The sequence below is a fragment of the Hakea prostrata genome, chromosome 9 (genome assembly GCF_041222555.1).
Source record: "Hakea prostrata isolate BN-2017 chromosome 9, UWA_Hpros_2, whole genome shotgun sequence".
NCBI lineage: Eukaryota > Viridiplantae > Streptophyta > Magnoliopsida > Proteales > Proteaceae > Hakea > Hakea prostrata.
The window spans coordinates 1,149,590-1,157,880 of NC_142608.1; the positions used below are offsets into that span (position 1 = coordinate 1,149,590).

The 8,291-nt window shown below is 36.6% G+C and overlaps 1 long non-coding RNA gene across 1 annotated transcript; it reads left to right on the forward strand.

Moving 5' to 3' along the window:
- Positions 1-503: 503 nt before the first annotated feature.
- Positions 504-4,010, forward strand: LOC149003897 (uncharacterized). Its single transcript, XR_016169939.1, has 3 exons — positions 504-945; positions 2,469-2,989; positions 3,079-4,010. It is a non-coding gene; the product is annotated as an uncharacterized LOC149003897 (long non-coding RNA).
- The last annotated feature ends 4,281 nt before the right edge of the window (positions 4,011-8,291 follow it).

The following is an 8,291-nucleotide window of genomic DNA, read 5'->3' on the forward strand; positions in this document are numbered from 1 at the left end:
TAAAAACGTGAATCTATAGATTTTTGGGTAAGCGGTGAAATCCAGAGATTTCAAAAAAGCTATACATTTGCACATTCACAAAAATCACGTCGATCAAATAATTTTTTAGGATGAATCCATAGATCTCATTCTACAACCAAACATCTAATTTTATGAATTATAACTTCATAAATTTGAAATCTATAGATTTGAAATCTCCAGACTCATGTAACCATACAGGCCCTTAGGCGATTAGCGAGAGATTTCTTTGTAAAATTTGTAAATTATTAAATACTTAAATGTTAAAAAAATAGTTATATTACATACGTATCCTCTAGTTTATTTAACACCGTTGGATCACTTACTTTGCACGTAGCGTAATCACGTGCGCTGGAGGCAGCCAGCCGCTGCAAATAAAAACCCCTCAACAACGCCTTTTAGGGTTAACATACGTTCAGTGTTGTTTGCGTGAGACTCCATCCAATTTGAGATCATTGAGATGGCTTCTGGTAAAGGTGGCCAGTGAAGGATTTGCGAGTGTCTTCACCCCTGAAGATAGAGCAAATCAATAAGCTTCAGGGGTGAAGACACTAGCAAATCCTTCGCTGTGCCCTGAAGATAGGTGTCTTTATAGATTACCACAAGCTGTGGGAAGGAGAAGATATTGAAACAAAACTTCTCAACGCAATCCAACATTCCAAGATCTCTATCCCTATCTTCTCCAAAGGGTATGCCGATAGCAAGTGATGCCTGATGGAAATTGTCAAGGTCCAACAGCTTCTTCTCCCAATATTCTTCGATGTTGATCCTTATGATGTTCGACATCAGATCGGAAGCTTCACTAAAGCGATTCGCATGCATGTGGGGAAATATGGGCTACCTGTAGTGCAAGCTTGGAGGGATTCTTTGACAGAGATAGGGAAATTGAAGGGATCAGGGATGGGTTCTCGGTGAAGTCCAAAATGGGTAAGTCTCAGTTTCGTATCCTTTTTTTAAAACCTTTATTAAGGCGATCTGTATTTATTTTCTAACGTTCTGCTCTCTGAGTGTCTATTTTGTATTTTTAGGGCTAATATTCCTTCTGATTTTAAGGCCCTAGGATAATTTATATGTGGGGTTCTAGCTGTTGACGTAGCAGTGTAAGTCTCTCTTTGATATGATTCAGAGTATGGAAGTGGAACTGAGTCTGATCTGCTCTGCTCTCATCCAGCAAGCTCTTTAGAACTATTTGTTTTAGCGGTTGCTGTCTATCGTGATGAGCGGAGTTTTTGTTTTTTTTGTATTTTTCCCTCATTTTCAATTTTCAATTTTCAATTTCCTTATTGGCCTTTTGAAGTTCTAGCTTTATGTTAAATACAACCTAAGGCAGCACATTAAAGAGAGGGTCTATGTTTTCCCTGTTGATTGTGATTGAAGAGTCCTAATGAAACAATGAAATGTAGTGAATCTTGGAACTTGAATGGAGTGGAAGATTTATATTTAGATAATATACTCTACGAAAAGAATCACTGAACTTATTTGTAATTGTACAAATAGTAAGCAAATGGATTTAGTTTGTATAACATAATTTATTGTCACAAATGACTTTTAAAAAATAAGGTATATGCACAAATACAAATCATACCAAAGACAGCCTGCCTAACCCTATTTGTATTTTGTTTTATTTTTGAACCTATATATAAGAAAAACAAAACCTGACCTGCCAATGTACAACAACATACTGATAAAATCCTATTAAGCCTACCTCATAAAAGTCCCAATAGAATTTGGTGCAAGTTCAGAAGATGAAAACTACCTTATTGATTGCTTGTCACCCAATTCCCTCCCCCCCCCCCCCCCTCCCCACCCTTTTCTGTTTAAAAAAAATTCTTTTGGAGGTGGAGAGAATAGAGATGAGCTAAGAGGGAAGCGTGGGGGATTGATCCAGTCGAACATGGAATAGGAACCATCCATATGCTGTGGAACCCATATCCCATGGACAGCTAGAATTGATTCCCTCAATATCGCAAGTGGAGAGTAGAGTTAAACTCTATTTTTTCCTTGGGGGGGGGGGTGGAATTGTTCGGTCAGTGAAACTACAACTTATAGAAACAGTCACAGGTTGTACCTGCAGAAGGCAATTCTACTATACAAAAAGTAAAGAAGTATGATGAGGGGCATATGATTTCAATGAATAAATAGTATAAAGAACACTTTTTAATTTCTTCTGAGTAGTGTTCTTGTAATCGGATCTTTTTTAGCTACCACTTGCACGCTACTCACATCATGTATGAGTTTTACATGTATACCAAATATATTTTTCCAAAAAGGAAATGAGTGATTTCTCATTTCAATTAATTTTACATGTATGAGTTTGCCACTTAGAATAGTTTTGTTGAGCGATGCATGTCCCAAATTTCTGTTCATATTAACTTATCTGTTTTATTCATAATTAATAACTGTTTTCCATCCAATTGAGAACCAATTCTCTGTATACTGAATGATTGCAGTGATGAGAGCTTGTTGTTGAGAGAATTTGAAGAGAAACAAGCAGCAGTCTCTTGAGTAATGTTAAATACACCATTGGAGTAGAATCTCAAGTAAAAGATATAATTTTTTTACTAAATATCGGTTCCAAAGATGTTCAATTTATTGGGATTATTGTCTTAGATTTCTTTCACTGGTACATTAATGTGAATGATGTCAGTGGTAATGGAGTGCTGGATTATCTTTTCTCAGGGTCATGATGTTGGTCACGACTTAGTTCTGTTCCTTGACAATTAGAAGATGCAGAGGTAATGTTTGAGGATACTATTAACTGCAAGGGAGCCTGTGTTGATTCCGAGAATAACGAGAGTAGTGGAATCACTCTCTAAGTCCTCTTCTGTCATGGTTCAGTGCAGCATGGTTCCCAAAAGAGTGGTGGAATGAAGTGAAAGTGAAATCACTCTTCCTTCATGTGTGCAGGTTGGAGAAATGCAATGATGTTCCTCAAAGGGTGGCGGAAAAAGATGAGGTGGCCGACGCAACAGTAAGCATTTATTTGTAACATAAAAATTTTCATACTTCGTTTTGGGTTCATTTAGGATGAGTCTGATGGAAATGTTCTCACTATTGTAGGTAACAGACAAAGGAGCAACATCCATGGCCATGGCTTCTTTGTTGGCCGAGGCCTAAAGTCGAAGATTTTTCACTTGAAGCACCGGATATCTTTGATCGGTCCTTTGCGGCTTCCTAATTGTTTACGTCCGTTTGGTAGTTCAAAAGGTTCTTCCTCTGAAAATTACGAGTATGCAAAACACTTACAAGTTACAACCACCAGAATGATATTCACATTCTGTGAAAAGCATGCATCAATCTTGTTCTATTTTAAGAGAGGTTATCACACTACTCATGTAGAAGTTGGATACTATTTGTATGTGTTTTTAAGGATGCACATTGAATCTGGTTTGTCTACCAGATGGAACATCTTGTTTCTATGATGCCATTTGAAATAATTAAAGTTGAAAATTGAAAGATAATGCACTAAGATGGTTCAGACTTCAGATGGAATACCCGTTTTTGGGATTATCTACCAAGCAATTTTCGTCATATGAGACTGATTGATCTAAATCTATCATTTAGCATGATTAAACAAACTTGGATTTCCAATCCTGAGGAGAACATTGGGTTTATAGCATTTGGCCTTTTCGTTTTTCATCGGTCGATTGTGAAGCTCTGTGTATTGTACTGATATTTTTCTATTTTTTGACAATAGTTCCAGAATTTGAGCTTTGAGGGTTACAAATCTTAGTATTTGTGATATCCATAACTATTCCCTTTTTAAAAATTAGACCTTGGATATTGCAGAGACTTGTAGATGTTAGGTAAATTCATGGGAGAATTGATTCAGCTCAAAGCCTCCTGCAACTCATTAATGGAGATGCTTGCTACCATTGGCAATCTAAAGTTTTGGTCGAGCTCAAATTGAGAAATGTTCCAAAAATTATTAAATTGCCTGATGGTGTTGTGTTAGTAGAAAACTTGAGGAATTAAATGCTTTCCGTTGCAGAGCTCTAAGTGAGGCTTCTAGTTATGTCAAGGCTGAAAATTTTGAGGAGATTATATATTAACAAATGCAATAGTCTTCAACAAAGTCCAGGTATTGAGAGACCAAAATTCATTGAAATTTTGGATCCAATAGATTGCTATCGATTAACACAATAGTTTAAGTATCCCATGATACCATTGAATATTAGCTGATACATCCATATTTGACCCAAACAATATGATACATCTAGATATGTTTCTTTATTGAACTATGCTAAATTAGCCAGAGTAATATAATACTCGACATGGGATAATATGTCTTTTAAAATTACCTAATCGATACGATAATGATACTCGATAATGATACTGTAAACCTTACTTAACACTTCATGCAAGGAAGATATTTGGGCTATGTTGGTTTTCATTTTCTTGTTTGGATTTCACTCCAACAATTATATTGCAACTATTTATTCAGAAATTACTTGAGTACTAACTTTGACGATGATAATGTTTATGATAGTGGCTTCTTTTGATTGATCTCTTCTGATTTGCAGGTTCACTTTTAATGGGGAGGCTTGATGAATTTAGTTATTCCTTGACAGCTAATGCTGGGATGAGTCATAAGGAATTGATTCTGTACATTGTTTTTGACTTCAAACCTAACTTGTTCAATGGTCAAAAATTACAACAGAGTCCAGGAGTCATTTGTTTTGAAATTCCTTTGCATGAAAAAGATGCTATTGTATTCGTGGATCCGATCCTTACCAGCCCAGTTTGAGATTAAAATTTTGGAAGCTCTTATATATTCAGAAACCTGGGCAGCAAAAACCCAATGTAGCAGAATTCTTCAGTTGGTTAGATGGGGAACCAGATCTACTGAATTGGCCAGAGAATTGGAGTCAGAATTGGAATCAGATGAAGACATGTATGGAGAAGTATGTACAAGAATAGAAGATGAAGAGGTTTACCCAAAAAAAAATAAAAAAATACAAGATGAAGAGATACCAAGGCCTCCTAAGTTACAACGCCAAACATACGATGATGATGGGGAATTTTTTTATTGCGGCGCTTGCGCCTGCGCCGCGGTATTTGGCCGTATTCAAAATTAATTGGTTGTTGGCTTGTCGGGGACTGTAAATATGAAATTTTATTTTTACATCTAAAAATAAAAAATTTTGAAATTTACAAAATGAAGTACCTAAGTTTTTATGTCCTCCTCCGGCCATCATTCTCCACCATGGCCACCTGCAAATGGACATGTGATTCGAATCCCTTGTAAATCTCCTAGATTCTCGACTTCCCGTTCTCTTGGTTTGATCAATCTTCTTAAAACCGCTTACCCAAGGAAAAAAAAACGAAAAAAAGAAAAACCTTCTCTAAACTTATGGTTGGAACTCTTATAAATTTGTTGCAGTTGTTTGAAACAATTTTCTCCTTTTTCTCTCGTTTGGATGAATTTTCTACTTATATATTTGTGCGTTTCATGAGGCCTTGGCATTGATGCTCTTAAGCCATTCGTCGATCCTGTCTGTGATCTCCGCCTCAGGGTGTTTGATCTTAAAACACTAAACCTTGACTCTAATTCCTTGTACCCAATCGACTAAGCACCAAATTAAAGATATTGAAAGAGAAAAAGAACGCAATGGACCGTTTACAGTTGCTCATCTTCCGGACGAGTGCCTAACCAAAATATTTGGGTTGTTCCATTCTATCGATCGGAACAACACGAGGGCTCCAACTCTGGTATCAGAGTCAAATAGAGTGAGAAACTCTGGTATGAGTTATAGAGTGAGAGACTCATTTTGTAAATTTGTAAACTTTTGAAACCCTTAAATATAAAAATAGAAAATCATATTTACAATTAAACTCCAGTCTTTTTATCGCATCGGATTGTTTTTTAAACACGTGGCAAAATCTCTACCGTCTATAGGTGGCAGCAGCCGCAGCCGCAAATATAAATCCAGAGGGGAAGACTCCATCCAAGCATTAGCATTAGGGTTAAAAGATTCAGTATTTCTGGCGGAAGACTCCATCCAAGCAAGAGCCGATTTGAGATCATTGAGATGGCTTCTGGTAAACGTGGCCAGTGAAGGATTTGCGAGTGTCTTCACCCCTGAAGATAAAGATAGAGCAAATCAATAAGCTTCAGGGGTGAAGACGCTAGCAAATCCTTCACTGTTCCCTGAAGAGAGATGTCTTTATGAATAGCTACAAGCTGTGGGAAGGAGAAGAGATTGGAACAACAGTTCTCAACGCAATCCAACATTCCAAAATCTCTATTCCTCTCTTCTCCAAAGGGTATGCTGATACCAAGTGGTGCCTGATGGAACTTGTCAAGATCCAACAGTCAGCTTGTTCGCCCAATATTCTTCGATGTTGATCCTTATGATGTTCGACATCAGATCGGAAGCTTCCGTAAAGCGATTCGTATGCATGCGGGGAAATATGGGCTCCCTGTAGTGCAAGGTTGGGGGATTCTTTGACAGAGGTGGGGAAATTGAAATGATGGGTTCTCAGTGAGGTCCAAAAGAGGTAAATCTCAGTTCGCACAGTTTTTTAAATCCTTTATTAAGGCGATCTGTATTTAACTTTCTAACGTTCTGCTCTGTGTGTGTGTAGTTTCGTTTTTTTGGGGGGTAATTTTCCTTCTGATTTTAATGCCCAACCATAATTTATATGTTGGGTTCTAGCTGAATGATTTATTTGTTTAAATATGTTGATCTAGTAGTGTAAGTCTCTCTTGGATATGATTCAGAGTATGGAAGTGAAACTGAGTCTAATCTGCTCTGCTTTCATCCAGCAAGCTCTCTAAAACTATTTGCTGTCTTTCATGATCAGGGCTTTGAGGTTTTGTTGTTAGCACACTTCTCACATCATGTCATCAGGTCTGAGAAAAGGATATACAAATATATCTTTCCAAAAATGGAAATGAGTGATTTCTCATTTCGAATAATTTTACATGTATGAGTTTGCCACTTTGAATAGTTTTGTTGAGGGATGCATGTCCCAAATATCTGTTCATAATAACTTATCTGTTTTATTCATAATTAATAACTGTTTTTCATCCACTTGAGAACTACTCTTCATGTATACTGGATGGTTGCAGTGATGAGTCAAAGTTATTGAGCTTGTTGTTGAGAGAACTTGTAGCAGTCTCTTGAGTAATGTTAAATACCCCATTGGAGTAAAATCACTTGTAAAAGATATAATATCTTTACTAAATGTCGATTCCAAAGACGTTCATTTATTGGGATATGTGCATAGGTGGTATTGGTAAAACTACTATTGCTAAGGCTGGTCATACTTACATCATTGAAAGCTTTCATCAGAATTGCTTTCTCGCAAGCATTAGAAAAGCATCTAAACCTAATGGGTTTAGTTGCTTTACAAGAGAAGCTTATCCATTGTATTTCCAAAAAAATGTTCACGGTGATATACCGAGTATTGACAGGGGAAAAGAAGCAAATGTTATTCTTATTCTTGATGACATGGATCATCATTCCCAATATATGGGTTCCACATTTACTCTGCTTTTTTTTTTTCCTTCAAATTTTGGTTTGTTTGGTATCTATGCTCAATTCACTTTGGTTTCTTTTGTAGGGAACTAACCTTCTGAACTATCTAGTGATCGAGATGGTAAACACTTGAAAGCAATGTCCAATCTAAGATTTCTTGACATTAGTTCCACAAACTTCAAAGGAAAGCTTTTGTGCCTACCATTTGTTTTATGATGGCTCAGATGGAAGAATTGCCTTGGGGATATTTTACCAACCAATTTTTGTCACGAGATATTAGTTTATCTTGATCTTTCAGGCAGCAACATTAAACAAGCTTGGAATGCTGAGCTTCGTGATAAAAATAATGTATTTGTAATATTTGAGATTTTCCTTTCTGATTTTATTGTTAATTCTTATAGACAGTATCATAATGTATATTGTATTTTCTTTGCATGTTTGAAGCAGTTCCAAAACTTGAAAACTCTCAACTTGAATAGTTAACAAATCTTTCAAAGTCACCAGACTTTTCATGGTTTCCTTACTTTAAGCAATTAACATTGGAAGGCTGCAGATCCTTGAAAAATATAGATGACTCCTTCGGAATGTTGAGTTGGCTCAAAAGTCTATATAGTTACCGGTGTTCATCAATCATTGGTGATTTAAATCTTTGGCTGAGCTGAATTAAATCATTTAAACAATGTGACCTTGCCTGATGGTGTTGGAGTATTGGATAAGCTTGAGGTATTAGATGTTGAGAATTGCAATCAACTAGTGAGGCTACCTAAGTCAATGCAAAGAATGCAGTGT